Here is a 15,885-nt window from a genome sequence, read left to right as displayed (position 1 = left end):
AAGTGCTTGTCGGGCGGGTGAACTACGGGACTCGCCGCGGCCGATGCCCAGCTCCCACAAGGAAGCTGCCGGCATGCAGCAGCTCCCACGGGGCCCCTCTATCCCCCCACGGGTGCAGAAGGCAGGCACACCGCCGCTAATAGGCGGAGCTGGCTCCCGGCCGCTGTCATGCATCACTCGCGGACCGGAAGTGCTTGGCAGCCGGGTGGACACGGCGGGACTCGCCGCGGGCGCTGTGGAGCTCCTACAGGGCTGCCCCCCGGCTGGCACAGCTTCCCCAAAGCTCCTCTATCCCCCCACAGGTGCAATAGGCAGGCACACGCCGCACACGCCGCTCGTACACGGAGATGGCTCCCGGCCGCTTTCGGTAGGAGTCACCGAGGTGGCCTTGCTCGTGCAACTGCAGGTGGGCTTGAGGCTTCCGAAAGTACCATAAAAAAAAAAAGATTTTTTTATTAAGAAGGTAAAAAAAAAAACAGCGGGACCGACCCGCGAGCTAAGCCGACGGGGACTTCCAGGAGGTCGGCATGAGGTGGCCGCTCATACCGCTCTTGCCCTGGAAGTCCGCCGAGGACCGCGGGCGCTGTGGAGCTCCCACAAGGAAGCTGCCGGCATGCAGCAGCTCCCACGGGGCCCCTCTATCCCCCCACGGGTGCAGAAGGCAGGCACACCGCAGCTAATAGGCGGAGCTGGCTCCCGGCCGCTGTCATGCATCACTCGCGGACCGGAAGTGCTTGGCAGCCGGGTGGACACGGCGGGACTCGCCGCGGGCGCTGTGGAGCTCCTACAGGGCTGCCCCCGGGCTGGCACAGCTTCCCCAAAGCTCCTCTATCCCCCCACAGGTGCAATAGGCAGGCACACGCCGCACACGCCGCTCGTACACGGAGATGGCTCCCGGCCGCTTTCGGTAGGAGTCACCGAGGTGGCCTTGCTCGTGCAACTGCAGGTGGGCTTGAGGCTTCCGAAAGTACCATAAAAAAAAAAAGATTTTTTTATTAAGAAGGTAAAAAAAAAAACAGCGGGACCGACCCGCGAGCTAAGCCGACGGGGACTTCCAGGAGGTCGGCATGAGGTGGCCGCTCATACCGCTCTTGCCCTGGAAGTCCGCCGAGGACCGCGGGCGCTGTGGAGCTCCCACAAGGAAGCTGCCGGCATGCAGCAGCTCCCACGGGGCCCCTCTATCCCCCCACGGGTGCAGAAGGCAGGCACACCGCCGCTAATAGGCGGAGCTGGCTCCCGGCCGCTGTCATGCATCACTCGCGGACCGGAAGTGCTTGGCAGCCGGGTGGACACGGCGGGACTCGCCGCGGGCGCTGTGGAGCTCCTACAGGGCTGCCCCCGGGCTGGCACAGCTTCCCCAAAGCTCCTCTATCCCCCCACGGGTGCAATAGGCAGGCACACGCCGCACACGCCGCTCGTACACGGAGATGGCTCCCGGCCGCTTTCGGTAGGAGTCACCGAGGTGGCCTTGCTCGTGCAACTGCAGGTGGGCTTGAGGCTTCCGAAAGTACCATAAAAAAAAAAAGATTTTTTTATTAAGAAGGTAAAAAAAAAAACAGCGGGACCGACCCGCGAGCTAAGCCGACGGGGACTTCCAGGAGGTCGGCATGAGGTGGCCGCTCATACCGCTCTTGCCCTGGAAGTCCGCCGAGGACCGCGGGCGCTGTGGAGCTCCCACAAGGAAGCTGCCGGCATGCAGCAGCTCCCACGGGGCCCCTCTATCCCCCCACGGGTGCAGAAGGCAGGCACACCGCCGCTAATAGGCGGAGCTGGCTCCCGGCCGCTGTCATGCATCACTCGCGGACCGGAAGTGCTTGGCAGCCGGGTGGACACGGCGGGACTCGCCGCGGGCGCTGTGGAGCTCCTACAGGGCTGCCCCCGGGCTGGCACAGCTTCCCCAAAGCTCCTCTATCCCCCCACAGGTGCAATAGGCAGGCACACGCCGCTCGTACACGGAGATGGCTCCCGGCCGCTTTCGGTAGGAGTCACCGAGGTGGCCTTGCTCGTGCAACTGCAGGTGGGCTTGAGGCTTCCGAAAGTACCATAAAAAAAAAAAGATTTTTTTATTAAGAAGGTAAAAAAAAAACCAGCGGGACCGACCCGCGAGCTAAGCCGACGGGGACTTCCAGGAGGTCGGCATGAGGTGGCCGCTCATACCGCTCTTGCCCTGGAAGTCCGCCGAGGACCGCGGGCGCTGTGGAGCTCCCACAAGGAAGCTGCCGGCATGCAGCAGCTCCCACGGGGCCCCTCTTTCCCCCCACGGGTGCAGAAGGCAGGCACACCGCCGCTAATAGGCGGAGCTGGCTCCCGGCCGCTGTCATGCATCACTTGCGGACAGGAAGTGCTTGGCAGCCGGGTGGACACGGCGGGACTCGCCGCGGGCGCTGTGGAGCTCCTACAGGGCTGCCCCCGGGCTGGCACAGCTTCCCCATGGCTCCTCTATCCCTCCACGGCTGCAATAGGCAGGCACACACCGCTCATACACGGAGCTGGCTCCCGGCCGCTTTCGGAAGGAGTCGCCGACGTGGCCTTGCTCGTGCAACTCCAGGTGGGCTTGGGGCTTCCGAAAATGCCATAAAAAAATAAAAGATTTTTTTATTAAGAAGGTAGAAAAATCAGCGGGACCGACCCGCGAGCGAGGCCGACGGGGACTTCTAGGAGGTCGGCATGAGGTGGCCGCGTCTACCGCTCGAAACCTGGAAGTCTGCAACGGGCGCTGCGGAGCTCGTACACGGCTGTCCCCGGTCTTGCACAGCTTCCCCATGGCTCCTCTATCCCCCCCATGGGTGCAATATAATTTTTTAAAAAAAAAACAATTTTAGTCATTATTAACCTAGTTCGGTCCCCACCGTTACAGTCGGATGTCAGCTGTAAGATACAGCTGAGATCCGGTGATGATGGCACCGACTCAGCTTCTGAGCCGGTGCCAAACATTGTACGTCATTTTGCGTGAAGTCAATGCTTTCCAGGACGTACATATACGTCCAATGGCGGGAAGGGGTTAAGAAGGTAGAAAAATCAGCGGGACCGACCCGCGAGCGAGGCCGACGGGGACTTCTAGGAGGTCGGCATGAGGTGGCCGCGTCTACCGCTCGAAACCTGGAAGTCTGCAACGGGCGCTGCGGAGCTCGTACACGGCTGTCCCCGGTCTTGCACAGCTTCCGCATGGCTCCTCTATCCCCCCCATGGGTGCAATATAATTTTTTTTAAAAAAAACAATTTTAGTCATTATTAACCCCTTCCCGCCATTGGACGTATATGTACGTCCTGGAAAGCATTGACTTCACGCAAAATGACGTACAATGTTTGGCACCGGCTCAGAAGCTGAGTCGGTGCCATCATCACCGGATCTCAGCTGTATCTTACAGCTGACATCCGACTGTAACGGTGGGGACCGAACTAGGTTAACCCCTTCCCGCCCTAGCCACTTTTGACCTTCCTGACAGAGCCTCATTTTTCAAATCTGACATGTTCACTTTATGTGGTAATAACTCTGGAATGCTTTCACCTATCCAAGCGATTCTGAGATTGTTTTCTCGTGACACATTGCACTTTAAGTTACTAGCAAAATTTGCTCGATATGTTCTATATTTAATTGTGAATAACACCGAAAATTAGCGAAAAATTGCAAAAATTAGCATTTTTCTCAATTTAAATGTATCTGCTTGTAAGACAGGCAGTTATACCACACAAAATGGTTGCTAATTAACATCACCCATATGTCTACTTTAGATTGGCATCGTTTTTTGAACATCCTTTTATTTTTCTATGACATCACAAGGCCTACAACTTTAGCAGCAATTTCTCACATTTTCAAGAAAATGTCAAAAGGCCATTTTTACAGGGGCCAGTTCAGTTGTGAAGTGGCTTTGAGGGCCTTATATATTAGAAACCCCCAAAAAGTCACCCCATTTTAAAAACTTCACCCCTCAAAGTATTCAAAACAGCATTTAGAAAATGTCTTAACCCTTTACACATTTCACAGGAATTAAAGCAAAGTAGAGGTGGAATTTACAAATTTCATATTTATTGGCAGAAATAAATTTTTAATACTATTTTTTTATTACACAGAAGGTTTTAGCAGAGAAATTCAACTCAATATTTGTTGCCCAGTCTCTGCAGTTTTAGGAAATATCCCACATGTGGTCGTAGCGTGCTACTGGAATGAAGCACAGGCCTCAGAAGCAAAGGAACACCTAGTGGATTTTGGGGCCTTATTTTGTTAGAAGGGCTCTTGCAGTGACAAAACAGTACAAATCCCCCAAAAGTGACCCCATCTGGGAAACTAGACACCTCAAGGAAATTATCTAGGGGTATGGTGAGCATTTTGACCGCACAGGTTTTTTACAGAATTTATTGGAAGTAGGCCGTGAAAATTAAAATCAACATTTATTCAAAGAAAATTTAGGTTTAGCCATTTTTTTTCTCATTTCCACAAGGACTGAAGGAGAAAAAGCACCGTAAAATTTGGAAAGCAATGTCTCCCGAGTAAAACAATACCCCACATGTGGTAATAAACGGATATTTGAACACAGGGCATGGCTTAGAAGGGATGGAGTGCCATTTGGCTTTGGGAGATCACATTTAGCAGGAATGGTTTGAGAGGCCTTGTCACATTTACAAAGCCCCTGAGGGGACTAAACAGTGGAAACCCCCCACAAGTGACCCCATCTGGGAAACTAGACACCTCAAGGAAATTATCTAGGGGTATGGTAAGCATTTTGACCGCACAGGTTTTTTACAGAATTTATTGGAATTAGGCCGTGAAAATTAAAATCAACATTTATTCAAAGAAAATTTAGGTTTAGCCATTTTTTTTCTCATTTCCACAAGGACTGAAGGAGAAAAAGCACCGTAAAATTTGTAAAGCAATGTCTCCCGAGTAAAACAATACCCCACATGTGGTAATAAACGGATATTTGAACACAGGGCATGGCTTAGAAGGGATGGAGTGCCATTTGGCTTTGGGAGATCACATTTAGCAGGAATGGTTTGAGAGGCCTTGTCACATTTACAAAGCCCCTGAGGGGACTAAACAGTGGAAACCCCCCACAAGTGACCCCATTTCGGAAACTACACCCATTGAGGAAATTATCTAGGGGTATAGTGAGAATTTTTAGTTTTGTTTTAGGTGGTTTTTTTTTACAATTTTTAAATGATCAAATTTTAAATGGGGCTGGTCAGTAGAAAAATTAATAATTGGTCATGGCCAGTATGGGAGACAGAAAAGGTGAATAATGAATAAATAAATTAAAAATCCAAGGAGGTATGATATATTTTGAAACATTGGTTCATGCACAGGCCGGGATTTGTGGGACATGTCTCACAATGGTATGTGGTGTCCTTACGAATGCCTCGCTTGGCACACACACGGCATTTTTTTTGGGGCTTCTTTTTTTTTTCAGTGGGGGGGATTTCTGTCGGGAAATGCTGGCCGGGAATTATCCTACTGACGGAAGAGCCAGATGAACTGCCCTCTTCTTCCTGGTTACCAAACATCAGGGACTTTATGACCTTTTCCTGAAATTGCAGGAACGTACCTCCACTGCTGGCATATCTATAGAGGACAAAGGCGTTGTATAAAGCCATCTGTGTAAGATGCACAGACAGCTTCTTATACCATACTCTGGTCTTGCGCATGGCGTTGTATGGTTTTATAACCTGGTCGGACAGGTCAACGCCACCCATATACTTGTTGTACTCCTGTACACAATATGGTTTTGGGACTTGGGAAGTGGATCCACGTACAGGGACTAGGCTGCATCTGCTGTCGTGTATGCTGGTCAGTATAAGGACGTCCCTTTTATCCTTATACTTTAGGAGGAGCAGATTGTCGCAGCAGAAAGCTTTGCTCTCTCCTAATTTTAGGATCTGACCCAGCAATGTTTTGGGGAGGCCCTTCTTATTTTTGCGGATTGTTCCGCATGCCAAGGTGGATCTGGACAAGAGAACTTTTACTAAGGGGACACTGTTATAAAAGTTGTCCAGATAAAGATGATAGCCTTTCCCAAGTAAAGGATGGATAAGATCCCATACGATCTTTCCACTAATTCCAAGGAAAGGGGGGCATTCTGGGGGATCTATATGGGAGTCTTTTCCCTCATAGACCCTAAAGGAGTAGGTGTAACCGGTGGCACTTTCGCACAGCTTGTAGAGCTTTATGCCGTACCGGGCTCTTTTATTGGGTAGATACTGCCTGAAGTGCAGTCTACCCTTGAAGCTGACTAGGGATTCATCTACCGAAATATTTTGCTGGGGGGTATAAACGTGGGAAAAAATTTGGGAGTAGTGGGCAATCAATGGTCGTATTTTATATAGCCTATCAAAATTTGGGTCCTGTGGGGGTGGGCACTGGCTATTATCATTGTAATGAAGGAATTTCAGGATGGCTTCGAAGCGCTTCCTTGGCATTACTGTGCGGTAAATGGGGGTGTTATATAAAATATCAAGGGACCAATAGTCTCTAATCCTAGGCTTTTTTATTAGGCCAAAACTTAAAAATATGCCCCAAAACTTCCGCAATTCCACTAGGTTTGTGGGGGTCCAATTTTGGCTTCTCCCATAATAAGAGTCAGGGTTCTGGGCGATAAATTGTTCCGCATAGATGTTGGTCTGCTGGACCATTAACGCTAAAAGGGAGTCTGAAAAAAAAAGGTTAAAATAATCAATGGGGCTGAAACCCGTCATTTCAATTTGAATGCCTGAGCGGGCTGTAAACTCAGGCACCTGGGGGGTATAATTCTCTGCAGCTTCCCAGGTCAGCTCAGGCAGATCAGGAACTACGGCTCTTCTACGCCGACTGGGGGGTGCAGATTCAGAGTCACTGGATGCAGAGGAAGATGGAAGCACGAACTGCTCCTCACCTTCACTTGCGCTGTCCGTGTCGGAACACAGCATTGCAGATGCTTCCTCGGCTAAAAAGACTCTTTTGGCCATACTGAAAAACTTGTGCTACCTAACTAACTAAAAACAGGTTAGTGGGCACAAAAGGGCAGAAAAGCGGCAGATCGCTGGTTTTTTTTAACTTACGCACTGTATTTATTCCTGTCTCCGTCTCTCACAAGCTCTCTGACAGGAAAGAGCTTGTCAGAGACGGAGATGCCGGCAAACCACGGCTCCTGCGCTGTGATTGGCCTGTCAGTACTGACCAATCACAGCTCGTTTCCGGCACAGGGACCACTCTGATTGGTCCTGTTTGAATCCTGCTTTGTGATCGGGACGCTGTCACCATGTCTGTTGACATGGTGACAGTTTGAAGCTTGGGCATGCACAGCTTCCCCATGGCTCTTCTATCCCCCCCACGGGTGCAATAGGCAGGCACCACTGCTACTGCGCTGTGATTGGCCTGTCAGTACTGACCAATCACAGCTCGTTTCCGGCACAGGGACCACTCTGATTGGTCCTGTTTGAATCCTGCTTTGCGATCGGGACACTGTCACCATGTCTGTTGACATGGTGACAGTTTGAAGCTTGGGCATGCACAGCTTCCCCATGGCTCCTCTATTCCCCCCACGGGTGCAATAGGCAGGCAACACTGCTCCTGCGCTATGATTGGCCTGTCAGTACTGACCAATCACAGCTCGTTTCCGGCACAGGGACCACTCTGATTGGTCCTGTTTGAATCCTGCTTTGCGATCGGGACGCTGTCACCATGTCTGTTGACATGGTGACAGTTTGAAGCTTGGGCATGCACAGCTTCCCCATGGCTCCTCTATTCCCCCACGGGTGCAAAAGGCAGGCACACACCGCTCATACTCGGAACTGGCTCCCGGCCGCTTTCGGAAGGAGACGCCGACGTGGCCTTGCTCGTGCAACTCCAGGTGGGCTTGAGGCTTCCGAAAATGCCATAAAAAAAAAAAGATTTTTTTATTATGAAGGTAGAAAAATCAGCGGGACCGACCCGCGAGCGAAGCCGACGGGGAGTTCCAGGAGGTCGGCATGAGTTGGCCGCTCCTACCGCTCTTGCCCTCAAACTCCGACGCTGGCGCTGAGGAGCTCGTACACGGCTGCAACCGGGCTGGCACGGCTTCCCCATGGCTCCTCTATCCCCCCCAGGATGCCATAGGCAGGCACACGCCGCTCACACCCGGAGCGGGCACACCGCCGCTGACATGCATCCTTCGCGGACCGGAAGTGCTTGTCAGCCGGCTGGACACAACGGGACTCGCCGCGGGCGCTGTGGAGCTCCCACAAGGAAGCTGCCGGCATGTACAAGCTCCCCAGGGGCCCCTCTATCCCCCCACGGGTGCAAAAGGCAGGCACACGCCGCTCATACTCGGAACTGGCTCCCGGCCGCTTTCGGAAGGAGACGCCGACGTGGCCTTGCTCGTGCAACTCCAGGTGGGCTTGAGGCTTCCGAAAATGCCATAAAAAAAAAAAGATTTTTTTATTATGAAGGTAGAAAAATCAGCGGGACCGACCCGCGAGCGAAGCCGACGGGGAGTTCCAGGAGGTCGGCATGAGTTGGCCGCTCCTACCGCTCTTGCCCTCAAACTCCGACGCTGGCGCTGAGGAGCTCGTACACGGCTGCAACCGGGCTGGCACGGCTTCCCCATGGCTCCTCTATCCCCCCCAGGATGCCATAGGCAGGCACACGCCGCTCACACCCGGAGCGGGCACACCGCCGCTGACATGCATCCTTCGCGGACCGGAAGTGCTTGTCAGCCGGCTGGACACAACGGGACTCGCCGCGGGCGCTGTGGAGCTCCCACAAGGAAGCTGCCGGCATGTACAAGCTCCCCAGGGGCCCCTCTATCCCCCCACGGGTGCAAAAGGCAGGCACACGCCGCTCATACTCGGAACTGGCTCCCGGCCGCTTTCGGAAGGAGACGCCGACGTGGCCTTGCTCGTGCAACTCCAGGTGGGCTTGAGGCTTCCGAAAATGCCATAAAAAAAAAAAGATTTTTTTATTATGAAGGTAGAAAAATCAGCGGGACCGACCCGCGAGCGAAGCCGACGGGGAGTTCCAGGAGGTCGGCATGAGTTGGCCGCTCCTACCGCTCTTGCCCTCAAACTCCGACGCTGGCGCTGAGGAGCTCGTACACGGCTGCAACCGGGCTGGCACGGCTTCCCCATGGCTCCTCTATCCCCCCCAGGATGCCATAGGCAGGCACACGCCGCTCACACCCGGAGCGGGCACACCGCCGCTGACATGCATCCTTCGCGGACCGGAAGTGCTTGTCAGCCGGCTGGACACAACGGGACTCGCCGCGGGCGCTGTGGAGCTCCCACAAGGAAGCTGCCGGCATGTACAAGCTCCCCAGGGGCCCCTCTATCCCCCCACGGGTGCAAAAGGCAGGCACACGCCGCTCATACTCGGAACTGGCTCCCGGCCGCTTTCGGAAGGAGACGCCGACGTGGCCTTGCTCGTGCAACTCCAGGTGGGCTTGAGGCTTCCGAAAATGCCATAAAAAAAAAAAGATTTTTTTATTATGAAGGTAGAAAAATCAGCGGGACCGACCCGCGAGCGAAGCCGACGGGGAGTTCCAGGAGGTCGGCATGAGTTGGCCGCTCCTACCGCTCTTGCCCTGGAAGTCCACAGCGGGCACTGCAGAGCACCTACACGGCTGCCCCCGGTTTTGCACAGCTTCCCCATGGCTCCTGTATCCCCCCCACGGGTGCAGGCACACGCCGCTCATACACTCTGGGGCTGGCTGACAGCCCAGGTGACATGCCACCTCCTAGCCGACCGGAAGTACATGTCAGGCGGCTTGGGACATAGTGGGACCCCCCCCGCTGGCGCTGTGGAGCTCATACACTGTTGCCACCGGGCATGCACAGTTTGCATACGGCTCCTCTGCCCCGGGCTGCAATGGGCAGCACACCCCGCTCATACACTCTGGAGCTGGCTGACAGCAACTGCTGCTGATAATGATGATGACGATAATGTGCAAAGGGTTATCTATCGGCGGACAGTGTCACACTCTGGCCCTGGAACTGTGCCACGGTCTGCCTCTGCTGTTCACTACCGCCTCTGACATTTGTGAACATACCCCACTTTAACTTGATTTTAAATGTTTCACTTTCAAATGTTTCACTTTCAGTAGCAGAAATGGCATTCTTTGACATTTGGGCCTTTTTATTTTCACTGCTGCTTGGTCACCAAATGGATCTCCTTGGATTGAGGCCTAGTCCTCTCCCCACCGCCCTGGAACTCTGCCCCGGCCTACGCTGCCTGCCGTCACACCCCTGGCCCTGGAACTCTGCCCCGGCCTGCCCTTGCTGTTCACCACCGCCTCTGACATTTTTGAACATACCCCACTTTAACTTGATTTTAAATGTTTCACTTTCAAATGTTTCACTTTCAGTAGCAGAAATGTCATTCTTTGACATTTGGGCCTTTTTATTTTCACTGCTGCTTGGTCACCAAATGGATCTCCTTGGATTGAGGCCTAGTCCTCTCCCCACCGCCCTGGAACTCTGCCCCGGCCTACGCTGCCTGCCGTCACACCCCTGGCCCTGGAACTCTGCCCCGGCCTGCCCTTGCTGTTCACCACCGCCTCTGACATTTTTGAACATACCCCACTTTAACTTGATTTTAAATGTTTCACTTTCAAATGTTTCACTTTCAGTAGCAGAAATGGCATTCTTTGACATTTGGGCCTTTTTATTGTCACTGCTGCTTGGTCACCAAATGGATCTCCTTGGATTGAGGCCTAGTCCTCTCCCCACCGCCCTGGAACTCTGCCCCGGCCTACGCTGCCTGCCGTCACACCCCTGGCCCTGGAACTCTGCCCCGGCCTGCCCTTGCTGTTCACCACCGCCTCTGACATTTTTGAACATACCCCACTTTAACTTGATTTTAAATGTTTCACTTTCAAATGTTTCACTTTCAGTAGCAGAAATGTCATTCTTTGACATTTGGGCCTTTTTATTTTCACTGCTGCTTGGTCACCAAATGGATCTCCTTGGATTGAGGCCTAGTCCTCTCCCCACCACCCTGGAACTCTGCCCCAGCCTACGCTGCCTGCCGTCACACCCCTGGCCCTGGAACTCTGCCCCGGCCTGCCCTTGCTGTTCACCACCGCCTCTGACATTTTTGAACATACCCCACTTTAACTTGATTTTAAATGTTTCACTTTCAAATGTTTCACTTTCAGTAGCAGAAATGGCATTCTTTGACATTTGGGCCTTTTTATTGTCACTGCTGCTTGGTCACCAAATGGATCTCCTTGGATTGAGGCCTAGTCCTCTCCCCACCGCCCTGGAACTCTGCCCCGGCCTACGCTGCCTGCCGTCACACCCCTGGCCCTGGAACTCTGCCCCGGCCTGCCCTTGCTGTTCACCACCGCCTCTGACATTTTTGAACATACCCCACTTTAACTTGATTTTAAATGTTTCACTTTCAAATGTTTCACTTTCAGTAGCAGAAATGGCATTCTTTGACATTTGGGCCTTTTTATTGTCACTGCTGCTTGGTCACCAAATGGATCTCCTTGGATTGAGGCCTAGTCCTCTCCCCACCACCCTGGAACTCTGCCCCGGCCTACGCTGCCTGCCGTCACACCCCTGGCCCTGGAACTCTGCCCCGGCCTGCCCTTGCTGTTCACCACCGCCTCTGACATTTTTGAACATACCCCACTTTAACTTGATTTTAAATGTTTCACTTTCAAATGTTTCACTTTCAGTAGCAGAAATGGCATTCTTTGACATTTGGGCCTTTTTATTGTCACTGCTGCTTGGTCACCAAATGGATCTCCTTGGATTGAGGCCTAGTCCTCTCCCCACCGCCCTGGAACTCTGCCCCGGCCTACGCTGCCTGCCGTCACACCCCTGGCCCTGGAACTCTGCCCCGGCCTGCCCTTGCTGTTCACCACCGCCTCTGACATTTTTGAACATACCCCACTTTAACTTGATTTTAAATGTTTCACTTTCAAATGTTTCACTTTCAGTAGCAGAAATGTCATTCTTTGACATTTGGGCCTTTTTATTTTCACTGCTGCTTGGTCACCAAATGGATCTCCTTGGATTGAGGCCTAGTCCTCTCCCCACCGCCCTGGAACTCTGCCCCGGCCTACGCTGCCTGCCGTCACACCCCTGGCCCTGGAACTCTGCCCCGGCCTGCCCTTGCTGTTCACCACCGCCTCTGACATTTTTGAACATACCCCACTTTAACTTGATTTTAAATGTTTCACTTTCAAATGTTTCACTTTCAGTAGCAGAAATGGCATTCTTTGACATTTGGGCCTTTTTATTGTCACTGCTGCTTGGTCACCAAATGGATCTCCTTGGATTGAGGCCTAGTCCTCTCCCCACCGCCCTGGAACTCTGCCCCGGCCTACGCTGCCTGCCGTCACACCCCTGGCCCTGGAACTCTGCCCCGGCCTGCCCTTGCTGTTCACCACCGCCTCTGACATTTTTGAACATACCCCACTTTAACTTGATTTTAAATGTTTCACTTTCAAATGTTTCACTTTCAGTAGCAGAAATGTCATTCTTTGACATTTGGGCCTTTTTATTGTCACTGCTGCTTGGTCACCAAATGGATCTCCTTGGATTGAGGCCTAGTCCTCTCCCCACCGCCCTGGAACTCTGCCCCGGCCTACGCTGCCTGCCGTCACACCCCTGGCCCTGGAACTCTGCCCCGGCCTGCCCTTGCTGTTCACCACCGCCTCTGACATTTTTGAACATACCCCACTTTAACTTGATTTTAAATGTTTCACTTTCAAATGTTTCACTTTCAGTAGCAGAAATGTCATTCTTTGACATTTGGGCCTTTTTATTTTCACTGCTGCTTGGTCACCAAATGGATCTCCTTGGATTGAGGCCTAGTCCTCTCCCCACCGCCCTGGAACTCTGCCCCGGCCTACGCTGCCTGCCGTCACACCCCTGGCCCTGGAACTCTGCCCCGGCCTGCCCTTGCTGTTCACCACCGCCTCTGACATTTTTGAACATACCCCACTTTAACTTGATTTTAAATGTTTCACTTTCAAATGTTTCACTTTCAGTAGCAGAAATGGCATTCTTTGACATTTGGGCCTTTTTATTTTCACTGCTGCTTGGTCACCAAATGGATCTCCTTGGATTGAGGCCTAGTCCTCTCCCCACCGCCCTGGAACTCTGCCCCGGCCTACGCTGCCTGCCGTCACACCCCTGGCCCTGGAACTCTGCCCCGGCCTGCCCTTGCTGTTCACCACCGCCTCTGACATTTTTGAACATACCCCACTTTAACTTGATTTTAAATGTTTCACTTTCAAATGTTTCACTTTCAGTAGCAGAAATGTCATTCTTTGACATTTGGGCCTTTTTATTTTCACTGCTGCTTGGTCACCAAATGGATCTCCTTGGATTGAGGCCTAGTCCTCTCCCCACCGCCCTGGAACTCTGCCCCGGCCTACGCTGCCTGCCGTCACACCCCTGGCCCTGGAACTCTGCCCCGGCCTGCCTCTGCTGCTCATTACCGTCTCTGACATTTCTGAACATACCCCACTTTAACTTGATTTTAAATGTTTCACTTTCAGTATTAAAAGTGTCATTCTTTGGCATTTGGGCCTTTTTATTGTCACTGCTGTTTAGTCACCAAATGGATCTCCTTGGATTTGAGGCCTAGTCCTCTCCCCACCGCCCTGGAATACTGCCCCGGCCTACGCTGCCTGCCGTGACACCCCTGGCCCTGGAACTCTGCCCCGGCCTGCCTCTGCTGCTCATTACCGTCTCTGACATTTCTGAACATACCCCACTTTAACTTGATTTTAAATGTTTCACTTTCAGTATTAAAAGTGTCATTCTTTGACATTTGGGCCTTTTTATTTTCACTGCTGTTTGGTCACCAAATGGATCTCCTTACCTACCAGCAATCACCCTGGTTCTCTGGCTGGGCATGGGGATGCAAGTTGCTCCCGCTGACCCCCTTCCACCCCACCGGGACCTACCTGCAATCACTCTGGAACTCTGGCTGGGCATAGGGACACAGGTTGGTCCCGCTGCCCCCCCTTCCACCCCACCGGGACCTACCTGCAATCACCCTGGAACTCTGGCTGGGCATGGGGATGCGGTTTGCTCCAGCTGACCCCCTTCCACCCCACCGGGACCTACCTGCAATCACCCTGGAACTCTGGCTGGGCATGGGGATGCAAGTTGCTCCCGCTGACCCCCTTCCACCCCACCGGGACCTACCTGCAATCACTCTGGAACTCTGGCTGGGCATAGGGACACAGGTTGGTCCCGCTGCCCCCCCTTCCACCCCACCGGGACCTACCTGCAATCACCCTGGAACTCTGGCTGGGCATGGGGATGCGGTTTGCTCCAGCTGACCCCCTTCCACCCCACCGGGACCTACCTGCAATCACCCTGGAACTCTGGCTGGGCATGGGGATGCAAGTTGCTCCCGCTGACCCCCTTCCACCCCACCGGGACCTACCTGCAATCACTCTGGAACTCTGGCTGGGCATAGGGACACAGGTTGGTCCCGCTGCCCCCCCTTCCACCCCACCGGGACCTACCTGCAATCACCCTGGAACTCTGGCTGGGCATGGGGATGCGGTTTGCTCCCGCTGACCCCCTTCCACCCCACCGGGACCTACCTGCAATCACTCTGGAACTCTGGCTGGGCATAGGGACACAGGTTGGTCCCGCTGCCCCCCCTTCCACCCCACCGGGACCTACCTGCAATCACCCTGGAACTCTGGCTGGGCATGGGGATGCAAGTTGCTCCCGCTGACCCCCTTCCACCCCACCGGGACCTACCTGCAATCACTCTGGAACTCTGGCTGGGCATAGGGACACAGGTTGGTCCCGCTGCCCCCCCTTCCACCCCACCGGGACCTACCTGCAATCACCCTGGAACTCTGGCTGGGCATGGGGATGCGGTTTGCTCCCGCTGACCCCCTTCCACCCCACCGGGACCTACCTGCAATCACTCTGGAACTCTGGCTGGGCATAGGGACACAGGTTGGTCCCGCTGCCCCCCCTTCCACCCCACCGGGACCTACCAGCAATCACCCTGGTTCTCTGGCTGGGCATGGGGATGCAAGTTGCTCCCGCTGACCCCCTTCCACCCCACCGGGACCTACCTGCAATCACTCTGGAACTCTGGCTGGGCATAGGGACACAGGTTGGTCCCGCTGCCCCCCCTTCCACCCCACCGGGACCTACCTGCAATCACCCTGGAACTCTGGCTGGGCATGGGGATGCGGTTTGCTCCCGCTGACCCCCTTCCACCCCACCGGGACCTACCTGCAATCACTCTGGAACTCTGGCTGGGCATAGGGACACAGGTTGGTCCCGCTGCCCCCCCTACCACCCCACCGGGACCTACCAGCAATCACCCTGGTTCTCTGGCTGGGCATGGGGATGCAAGTTGCTCCCGCTGACCCCCTTCCACCCCACCGGGACCTACCTGCAATCACTCTGGAACTCTGGCTGGGCATAGGGACACAGGTTGGTCCCGCTGCCCCCCCTTCCACCCCACCGGGACCTACCTGCAATCACCCTGGAACTCTGGCTGGGCATGGGGATGCGGTTTGCTCCCGCTGACCCCCTTCCACCCCACCGGGACCTACCTGCAATCACTCTGGAACTCTGGCTGGGCATAGGGACACAGGTTGGTCCCGCTGCCCCCCCTTCCACCCCACCGGGACCTACCAGCAATCACCCTGGTTCTCTGGCTGGGCATGGGGATGCAAGTTGCTCCCGCTGACCCCCTTCCACCCCACCGGGACCTACCTGCAATCACTCTGGAACTCTGGCTGGGCATAGGGACACAGGTTGGTCCCGCTGCCCCCCCTTCCACCCCACCGGGACCTACCTGCAATCACCCTGGAACTCTGGCTGGGCATGGGGATGCGGTTTGCTCCCGCTGACCCCCTTCCTCCCCACCGGGACCTACCTGCAATCACTCTGGAACTCTGGCTGGGCATAGGGACACAGGTTGGTCCCGCTGCCCCC

Source organism: Rhinoderma darwinii, chromosome 4, assembly GCF_050947455.1.
Source record: "Rhinoderma darwinii isolate aRhiDar2 chromosome 4, aRhiDar2.hap1, whole genome shotgun sequence".
Taxonomy (NCBI): domain Eukaryota; kingdom Metazoa; phylum Chordata; class Amphibia; order Anura; family Rhinodermatidae; genus Rhinoderma; species Rhinoderma darwinii.
This window is presented reverse-complemented; position numbering follows the sequence as displayed.